Here is an 11,580-nt window from a genome sequence, read left to right as displayed (position 1 = left end):
ATTCAACAATAACACAAGTCTTTCCATTGACAAAGGAATAAAAGAATTAGGTGAACCGTTTCCTTACATCAACTAACTTTGAGTTATAACAATTTACATTATCTTAGAAAATAAACAACAATTCACACTTAAGTCTCGCAATGTTAAATATAACACTAACATGACATGATGACAATTCTTAAAGTGGTCGGATCGCGACATCCTTCGCTACATTCTACAGAGTTAGAGAGAACTATAATCAAAACAACACGACAAGTAATTTTTTTTTTGCAACCATCGACGATAAGTTGACATTATGCTCTTGGCTTACTAACATTATGCATTATGACTTCAATAACAATCTAATAAGAGTATTTGTAATTCACAACATTCAAACCATAACAATAGCAACTATTGTTCCCAATTTGAATACCAAAATCACTTCCATCGTCAACTAAAATCATCAACAAAACTAATTATCACGACAATAACCAATCGACTAAGTCTTAAAAAATAATTTTTAAGGTTATTTAATCAATCATCACCAAATATAGCACAAAACACAAATCATTAGTAATTTCATCTCTAAATCCAAACCCTAGTCATTTCATGTTCAAAGATAACATCTTTAATTACTACCCATACTAAGATTCAAAGAACTAATACAAAATCAACACATAACCCATAATTTCAAATCATACTTCAAACTCTAAGTCATAAACATGTTCAATTCATCCATCAAACTCTTACCCACAAAAAAATTCAATGAAATTAATACAAACCAACATCAAACTCAATATACTTAATAAAACTCCAATTAAAAACTAGAAATAAATTAGAGAAAAGAGGAGATGACTCACAAAGGGGGAACTAGAAATGGGTGAAGGTATAGGTGGTAGTTGTGGTGGAGTGGAGCACAAAATGGTGGAGGAAAGCTTCGTGGTGGTGCTATACTTGGTGTTACAGCAGCCTGCTGCTGTTGGGGGACAAAAAGGCAGCCGTGGCTGCTGCTAGGAGGGAGGAAACCGGGCTGCTGCTGGCTGGTTGCGTGGAGGGCTGTTGCTGGCTGTTTGTGAGGTGTTGTCGGCTGTTTGCTGGTGGGGAAGGGAGGAACTGCTGCTGCTTGGTTGTTTGTGGACTGAACCGTGAGTGAGAGGGAAAAGGAATTGAGAGAGGGAAGGGAGAAGGGAGGAAGTGTGCGGCTCATTAAAGGGTCTGGTCTCACTTAAAAAGTAAAACCCTAACTCATTTAATTAATTAATTAATTAATTTCCTAGATTAATTGTCTCATAAGGCCCAACTAAGAAAAACACACATTCGTTTTACTCGTACTTTTATTTTTGATACAATTATAATCATATAATTCAAACCTCTTTATCTTAGAAATCGTAATTTATTTTTAGTATAAATGTGTTAATATTTATTTTCAGATATGAAAGAAATTTATTAAAACAAATTCAAACAATTTAATATATAATTGTAAAATCTCCAAAAGTTATTTAAAATATTAATTAATAGCGTTATAAAAATCTCGGGGTGTTACAATGCACTTAATCAATTATCAATTATAGCCAAAATCTGAATTTTGATTCTTATTCTCGTTGATTCTAATTCTTGTTAGTTATATAATGCACTAATCCAATTCTAATTCTTGATCAACATTGTTTCTCAACTTTTTCAAAGAAACCAAAATCAAAACCCTCTGATTTTGGGTGATATAGTTGAATTATTCTTCTTTTTAATTTTTGATTTACATTTATTCATTGTTCAAAGAAAGATTCTTATATATGTTGTTTTCTTATTGTGTTGGTAATTTTTCTTCAATGCTGCATGAAGTTTGGGTAGACAAATTGTAACAGACTCGAAATTTCCCATTAATCATCCGATTAATTTTTCCCAATAAATTCTTAATTCATAATCCTTAACTCCAATATAGTTTAGTCATCATAACATTATTTCCTCAAGATTCAATTTTTATATACAATTCGATACTCCTTTAAATTTTCAATACGTGTCTGATTTCTTTAAATTATTTCGAACTCAAAATTTTAAATTTCTAAAATATTCTTTTTGAGCCCAAAAGTTTTAAATACTAATTTATATACTACAAAATTTTCAAAATTATTTAATTAACTTACGATTCACTAAAGCTTTACGTTTTAGATGCTTAATTCCTAATTAATTCCGTTAACAATTATTTTAACGAAGTTAACACTTTCACTTAAACTATTTTAAAACTAGTGTAATTATAATACTAAATTTAATTACACTTTTAAGCTTGTTTTTACACCTAAACTAATCCTAACTACCTAATACTAATAACTCAAAACCTATCCAATATTTTAATCTTGTTTACTTATGCAAGTAAACCAAATTGGAAAAAAAATAATCCCAACACGATACCCTCCTTATCTTAGAGGTTATTCTAGCAACATAGGCCATGTTTACTTGATTTTCTTTATCAAAATATCTCAACAACCATACCTTAACTTAGCCTATTTAACTACATAGTCAATCTTGCAAAAGTGGGAAGAAAAATCAACCTATGTTTTCCCTCTTGTTAGACGTGGCCTTTGTGCAAAATAAACCCACTAATTTTTTCTCCATTTTCTCCTAAATTCACTTTATAAAGTCATATACTAATTCCCTAAAATTAATTAGTTGAAGAAAATCAAGAAGAAGAAGCATAATTGGGTATAATTTTGGGTACTTGAAGATTATCATTTTAGAGTATTGGGCTTTGGAGCATTGGAGCTTGGAGGATCACACAATCCATTTTCCGAATTTGTATTTAGTAGTAATCCTTGATGATAGTATGGTATAATTTATTACTCTACTTTTTATGTGGAAATTTTACATTATATTTACTTTATAATATGCAAAGTATGAAATATATTGGGCATGATTAATTAAGAAAATTTGGTTGATGAATTTATGATTATGTTTATACTAAGTATCATTAATTATACTAATGAAGAAACAGACTGACACATGTCAGCCTGTCCTTCATTAGTTTCCCGCCCATATGAATGCTGAAATACATAAACGTTATCTTCTAAAATTTTCTGTAATACTGTAATTATAAAATATATAATTACATATTTTCTATAATATTGTCATTAATTCTGTATAATTACAATATCATTTCCTAAATACAGAAATTATTTACAACCAATCTGTAATTTTCTGTAATATTGTCAATATAAATTATATAATTACATATTTTCTATAATATTGTCAATAAATTCTGTATAATTACAATATCATTTCCTAAAATACAGAAATTATTAACAACCAACACCTAATTTTCTGTAACATTGTCAATATAAAATATATAATTACAAATTTCCTGTAATATTGTCAATAAATTCTGTATAATTACAATATCATTTCCTAAAATACAGAAATTATTAATAATTATTATACTGATTTTAGATATTAAATCAGACAAGTCATAAGAGAAGCAATAAAATTACAGTGAAGTCTAAATTTGATTTTTAGGGTTCTATTTGGGGAAAATTGAGAGGATTTTATTTTCAGATATTTTAATTTGGAAATAGAACAAAATTAACTTGGAGAATAATACAAAAATAACATTACAGAAAATTTTAGGATTATTGAACCCTGCTTTCATGCTATAAATGCATGAAGAATTTTAACCTTTTGTCATTCACCTATCAAACTCCAAAAATTTTAGCCCTTTGGCATTCACCTATCAAACACTTCAATAATTTTAGCCCTTTGTCATTCATTTCAGTTTTTTAGCACAAATTATTCCTATGGCTCAAAGCTACCACATGATTAGAAATATTGTGGGAGAAACCGGAACATGGAGAATAAAAATCAAAGCAATTTATCAATGGAAAACATATGAACAGAATGGTGAAGTGAACGGCATCCATACAATTCTTATTGATGAAGAGGTTTAGCAAATTCATGTTTTACATAATAGACTATCGTACATGTTTTGGTTTTATTTACTATTTATTTAACTGATGAAAAAATGTTAATTTACAGGGTACTAGAATTCAAGCTATTATCTCAAAGTATGTATTATCTGCTCATCAAGATAAAATCAAGGAGGGAGAACATTACTATATCACAAGGTTTAAAGTGACCGAAAATATTGGAGACTATAAACCAACTAAACACAATCACAAGATAATTTTTCTCAAGAACTCTGTCATAAGAAGATGCAATGACATAACAATTCCAGCAGACCGATTTAATTTTGCCAATTTCAATGACATACTTGCTTTGAAATATGACACAACAGTATTGACAGGTTTACCAACAATTCTAATACATTGAACTGATTGCAAAACATTAAATAGCATAAATATTGACCTTTTACTTCTTCTACACAGACATAATTGCAGAAGTAACTGCATATAGTAATGTAAATGATGGTTTCAAATTATCAATCAACCTTGAACTGATTGATGAGGAGTAAGTCATTTTAATATCATATTTTATTAAAATTAAATTACAGAAAAATTGAGATTAAATAATTATTTAAACCTTGTGTTCGATGTAGGAACAACCAAATTTCAGGAAGGTTTTGGGAACAATATGCAGAGGAAATTTATAGTTACGTATCCAAACCTGAGAATAATAAATCTTTTGTGATTATTATTCAATATGCAAAAGTCAAATTATGGAGAGGTAATAATCATTTTAAAATACCTGATTGAATGTTGCATGATTAAGAAAATACTTATCTTATTTAATAACTCTTTATCCATATGTATTAGGTACGACATCATTGACCAATTCAATGTTCATAACGCGACTCACCATTGAACCTGATATTCATGAAGTGCATGAATTTAAAAACAGGTATAAAAATCATTTAAAACTTATTTAATTATGCATTGGGGATTAGTAAATGTGTGCATCTGAAAAATCTAGAAATTAATACCAAGCCCCAAATTAAACATGTACCAAATTAAAATACCTAACAAAATGCACCATCAATTACTGTTTTATTTCATTCAACAGAAGGAAACTCAACGACGGTTCAATAATTCAACGATCATTGCTTGATGAGTCTAATCACAGTTTAAAATCATCAGAGTTAATATTTCTTCATAATCATGAGGCTGTGCAATTGAAGGATATAGTGCTGCTGCAAAAGGTTATATTTACAACTTTAATTTATAAGAATCTTAAATACAAAACTAAACCACTGAATTGTATGCAAATTGTAAACTACAGGAAGGTTACTATGTCACATATGGCACAATCACATCTATTGATTGTGAGCACGAATGGTCTTATTCATCATGTTACAAATGCTATGATGCTGTTCAAAAAGAGTCAGATGGTTCCATGAGTTGTCTTACATGCAAAGTACCTATTCTATTTGTTTGGCCAAGGTAAATAATTTACATAAAATTTTTGGCTTTTGACTTCTATTGATTAACAAGTAAAACAAGTAAAAATTCAATAATACACTCAACTAATCTAAATTCCATCAATGTGAATTAAAGGTACAAGATTTTTGTGCGTGTTTCGGATGGTGTTGGGCAATCCACTTTTGTTCTTTTTGATTCACAAGTGAAGAAAGAATTACAAGTTACTGCTAAAGAGTTAATTGATAAGCAGGTTAAGGTAATTATTATTAGCATTGAGCTATTACATTTTCTGATACCCACGTCGGTATTTTCTGTTATTGTTTTTTCATTTATTTTATAAACAAATTAATATATTGTTTAAATTACTAATATTTATGATTGTAGATAATTTAATATTGTAAAAAATTGTATTAATAAAAATTAAATCTAGACGAATCAAATAATATCACACTTTGCTATTTTCTCTTATCCATTATTATTGTCTTATGTGATTTTGATATATTTTTCAATCAATTATTTTAATCTTAAATATCATTAATTATACTTGATTATAAATGATTACATGTTAAAAAAAAATTACTTTTAATAAAAATAGATTAAAAGATGATCTTTAGGAAAGGGGAAATAAATAAATAATTTCATAATCTTTATAATTGGATCATTGTTATTTATTAAGGATGGTGTAAAATAATTTCATAATCTTTATAATTGGATCATTGTTATTTGTTAAGGATGGTGTAAGAATGATTGATAAATATTGTTCGAAAATCAAATGGGATAACAATAATGAATTAAATAGTTTACAATTTAGCATATAAATATTTTATAAAATATAATTTTTAATGTTTAGGAATTATATTTTATATCTAATATTTTATCATTTGTACAGTCGATTTTTCTCATCCACGTTCAAAACATCGTCATACTGCGCACCAAGCCTATAACCCAGACAATGAAGGTTTATTTTCAGGTAATTCTCACATGACTAAAAAATATTACCAGTTTTAATATGGATTGTAAGTATGATGAAAAAAATAATTAATGTACATTTTATTAATAGACTTATGACTTTTATTAATAATAGTTTTTTATTCTTTGATTTATAGTAGTTGATTTATCGCAATTACAAAAATCAACGGCGCATTCTATACCCACTTATCCTCAAGTATGCTCAAACAAACTTACTCGGGCTGGAAAGTATACTATTGGTAGAAATTTCATCAAAAGACATACAACCAACGTTCTTGACTTAAATGATTCTCATTTAGAAAATAGTATTGATATAGGTAAGTGTTATGTATAACGTTCTATAATATCCCAATATTAAATAGAGTTGATGTCATATAAATTTTTGAGTTAAGAAAAAAATATGCAGTGAACTTATACATTACTTTGTACATCATACTAATAAAATTAATTTTTATTTATTTTTTTAGATGATGAAAAATTTACAAGAACAGATGTTGAAGGTAATATATATATATATATATATATATATATATATATATATATATATATATATATATATATATATATATATATATATATATATATATATATATATATATATATATATATATATATATATATATATATATATATATATATATATATATATATATATAAATTAGCTTTTAGTAATTTATTAATATTTAATGTGTAATATTCTTTTTACAGTGTATTTTGATGTTGGAGATCCTGACTTTAAATGTGAGTATTGTTTGGCCTTTATGTGGGCAAACGAAAGAGCGCGGAAGGATGGATCATTGAAAAATGCAAAGTTTTCATTATGCTGTATGAAAGGCAAAGTTCAAATTCCTACACTTAAAAATCCACCGAGATTTTTGGAGGATTTATTGAACAGGAAAGATTCTAGGAGTAGATATTTTGTTGAAAATATACGTGCGTTCAACATGATGTTTGCATTTACATCAATGGGACGTCGAGTAGATAATACTGTTAACAAAGGTCGAGGGCCATATTCTTTTAGACTAGGAGGTCAAAATTACCATAGAATTGGTAGTTTGTTGCCAACAGAAGGAAATACAGCAAAGTTTCAACAATTATACATCGTAGATACTGAAAATGAGATTGAAAACAGAAAACGTGCTTTTAGGTAATTTACAATAAATTATTTTTTAATATTATAATTTATGTTTAAGTAAAATATATTAATGTATTTTTTGACCATTCATTTCAGTTCTAAAACTACGAAGGAATTTGATGATGTTTTGTTGGAAAAATTAAAACAAATGATTGATGAATTTAACCCGTATGCTAAGGTATACAGAATGGCAAGAGACAGAATTGACTTGAATAATGAGGTTAACATTCAATTAAAGTTGATTGGGAAAAGAGCTACAGATTGTAGGACATATAATATGCCATCTGCATCTGAAGTAGCTGCCCTTATTGTAAGAGATATTGGCAGTTCGTGTGAAGAGAGAGACATAATTATTGAGAATCGAAGTGGATTATTGAAGCGTATTAGTGAGTTGCACCCCTCATATCTAGCTTTACAATATCCCTTAATTTTTGTATATGGAGAAGATGGGTATAGAATTGGTATAAATCATAGAGGATTGGAGTCTTACTCTTCATCGAATTCTAATCAAAGGATCAAATTAACCATGCGTGAATGGTTTGCCTATAGACTGATGGATAGGGAAAATGAAGCAGATACAATTTTACGATCTGGAAAATTATTTCAACAGTTTTTCGTTGATGGGTGGACAATGATTGAATCAGAAAGGCTATTTTTTGTCCGTAAAAATCAAACGCTATTAAGGGCTGAAAATTATAATAGCCTGCTTGATTCAAATTCTAATGGTATTCCAGATTTATCTAATACTGGTCGTCGTGTTGTGTTGCCATCTACCTTCCATGGAGGTGATCGTTTTATGACTGAACTATATCATGATGCTATGGGAATTTGCAAGACATATGGATATCCGGACCTGTTCATTACATTCACGTGTAATTCCAAATGGCCTGAAATTTCTAGATTCGTTAAGAAGAGAAATTTGCGTCCTGAAGATAGACCAGATATACTTTGTCGAGTATTCAAGCTTAAATTGGACCAGTTGTTGAAAGATATTACAAATGGAAGTTTGTTTGGCAAAGCCAATGCAGGTTTGTTACTTACTTTGCTTCGTTCGTTTTATAGATAAATATTGAAGAAGATTTAATTTATTTAACATGCTTCTAATTTTAATTTATTTGCAGTTGTCTATAGTGTTGAATTTCAAAAAACAGGACTACCACATGCACACATTGTATTATTTCTGCATCGAGACGATAAAATTCCAAGAATAGAAGATGTAGACAACATAATATCTGCAGAGATTCCAGATAAAAATCTTTTTCCCATTTTGTACGAGAATGTAAAAGACTTTATGATACATGGTCCATGTGGTACCTTAAATTTAAATTCACCGTGTATGAGAGATAGAAGCTGTAGTAAAAGATATCCAAAACAATTCAACAATACTACAGTACTAAGTGATGAAGGATATCCTGTGTACAGGAGAAGGGATACGGGGGCTACTCCGCTACTGTGGACAAAAACAATGTGTCGATTGATAATCGTTTTGTTGTTCCTTATAACCCTACGTTACTTTTGAAATATCAGGCACACATAAATGTAGAGTGGTGCAATCAGTCTCGGGCAATTAAATATTTATTCAAGTACATTAATAAGGGTAATGATAGAGTAACAGCAGGATTAGTTAGGAAACGAAATGAGAATGCCGATGATAATACTATCGACGAGATCAAAGAATATTATGATTGTCGTTATGTTTCGGCTTGTGAGGCTATTTGGAGAATTTTTGCCTTCGAGATTCACTATAGGCTTCCTTCTGTTGAGAGACTGAATTTTCACCTACCAGGAGAACAAACTGTTGTGTTCAATGAAAATGAAACAATTGAAAATGTCTTGAATAAACCTTTGGTTGATAAGTCAATGTTTTTGGCTTGAATGGAATGTAATTCTAGATTTGAAGAAGCTAGAGAACTTCGGTATTTTGAATTTCTGGGAAAATTTGTTTGGAAGAGAAAAGAGCGTGAGTGGACCATTCGTAAGAGAGGTTTTTCTATCGGTAGACTTTATCATGTATCTCCAGGATGTGGGGAACGATATTACTTACGCACACTTTTGAACTATGTTAAGGGCCCAACAAGTTTTGAAGATATTCGTACCATAAATGGTGTTCTCTACCCTACCTTTAAAGATTCTTGCTATGCAATGGGTTTGTTAGATGATGATAAAGAATATATTGACGGTATATTAGAGGCAAGTTTTTGGGGATCTGCACACTACTTAAGAAAATTATTTGCCATTTTGCTTATGTCTAATAGTATATCCAGACCTGAATTTGTATGGAACAGTACATGGCATGTGCTTTTAGAAGATGTACTATATAGGCAACGCATGATACTTCGATTTCCCGGTAATTTTTTTTATTATTTAATTTAATTAAGAAATAGCTTTATTAATCATGTTTAACCATTAAGTATTATATTAATTTCTAAGTGATGATTACAGATTTGAAGCTTAGTGATGAACAATTGAAATGCTATGCATTAGTTGATATTGAGAAGATTCTGCAGAATAATGGTTGTTCACTACGCAATTATAGCAATGAGCTACTTCCAGATGAATTAATAATTCAGGATAGTTTTAATAGACTCATAGCTGATGAGTTAAGTTATGATAGAGAAGCACTACGCATAGAGCATGAGCAGTTATTTCAATGTTTGACTGCTGAACAACGGATCATATATGATGATATTATGCAGGCTATGAATGATAATAAAGGTGGTGCTTTTTTCCTTTATGGGCATGGCGGAACTGGTAAAACATTTATGTGGAGAACTTTGTGTGCAGCTATTCGATCAAAAGGGGATATTGTCCTTCCTGTTGCTTCAAGAGGTATTGCTTCTCTATTACTGCCAGGAGGAAGAACTGCACATTCAAGATTTGGAATTCCTTTGATTGCCACTCCTGATTCTATGTGTAGAGGTATTACTCCGGGTAGCGATTTAACCTCTTTGCTAAATAAGACTAAGCTCATCATTTGGGACGAAGCCCCTATGACGAACAAATATTGTTTTGAAGATTTAGACAGGAGTATGCGAGACGCTTTACGAGATTCAAATGGTATTGCTTCGGACTCTCCATTTGCTGGTAAGGTAGTTGTTTTTGGAGGTGATTTTAGGCAGGTATTACCAGTTATTCCAAAAGGAACACGACAAGATATAGTTTTTGCATCATTAAACTCTTCTTACATTTGGCATTCGTGTAAGGTTTTAAGGCTTACAAAGAATATGAGGTTGCAAACTCAGTCTGTTGATGATAATGATTAAAAGGATTTCGCTGATTGGATTTTAAAGATTGGTGATGGCATACTAGGAGAACCTAATGATGGAGAACCCATTATTGATATTCCTGATCAATTTCTCATCAAGGATGTTGTAGATCCTATTGGTGCCATAGTTGAAAGTACATATCCATCCATACAGGAGAACTTAAGTGACACAAACTTTTTTCAAGAAAGGGTCATACTTTGTCCTTCAAATGATATTGTTGGGAAAGTGAATGAATATGTTTTTTCATTATTACCTGGGGACGAAAAGGTTTACTTAAGTTCTGATTCTATAAATAAAGCAGATGGATGTTTTGAGTCTAATGTCGATGCATTTTCTGTAGAGTACTTAAACAGTATTAAGTGCTCTGGCCTTCCAAATCATGAGCTGAAATTGAAGGTTGGTGCTCCTGTTATGATGCTTAGAAACATTGATCAATCAGCTGGATTGTGTAATGGCACACGATTGGTAGTCAACCAGCTTGGAGATCACATTGTCGAGGCAACTATTCTTACGGGATGCAATAAAGGAGAAAAGGTTTTCATACCAAGGATAACATTGACTCCAACAGATACCACACAGCTCCCAATTAGACTTCAAAGAAGACAATTTCCTTTGATGCTTTGTTTTGCGATGACTATTAATAAAAGTCAAGGACAATCATTGAGTCATGTTGGATTATTTTTGCCTAAACCTGTATTCAGTCATGGACAACTTTATGTTGCCGTATCAAGAGTGAGAAGTAAGAAAGGACTTAAAATTCTTATTGTTGACAAAGATAATCAAACAACTACGTCGTCGTCGTCGTCTACTGACAATGTGGTATATAAAGAAGTATTTCAAAACTTATGAGGTAAAAAATTACGCGTTCATATTC

The 11,580-nt window shown here is 30.2% G+C and overlaps 1 pseudogene; it reads left to right on the top strand.

The window, feature by feature from the left end:
* Window positions 1-855: 855 nt before the first annotated feature.
* Window positions 856-11,580, top strand: LOC130805494 (uncharacterized; annotated as a pseudogene).

Source organism: Amaranthus tricolor, chromosome 2 (assembly GCF_026212465.1).
Source record: "Amaranthus tricolor cultivar Red isolate AtriRed21 chromosome 2, ASM2621246v1, whole genome shotgun sequence".
Taxonomy (NCBI): domain Eukaryota; kingdom Viridiplantae; phylum Streptophyta; class Magnoliopsida; order Caryophyllales; family Amaranthaceae; genus Amaranthus; species Amaranthus tricolor.
This window is presented reverse-complemented; position numbering and strand designations above follow the sequence as displayed.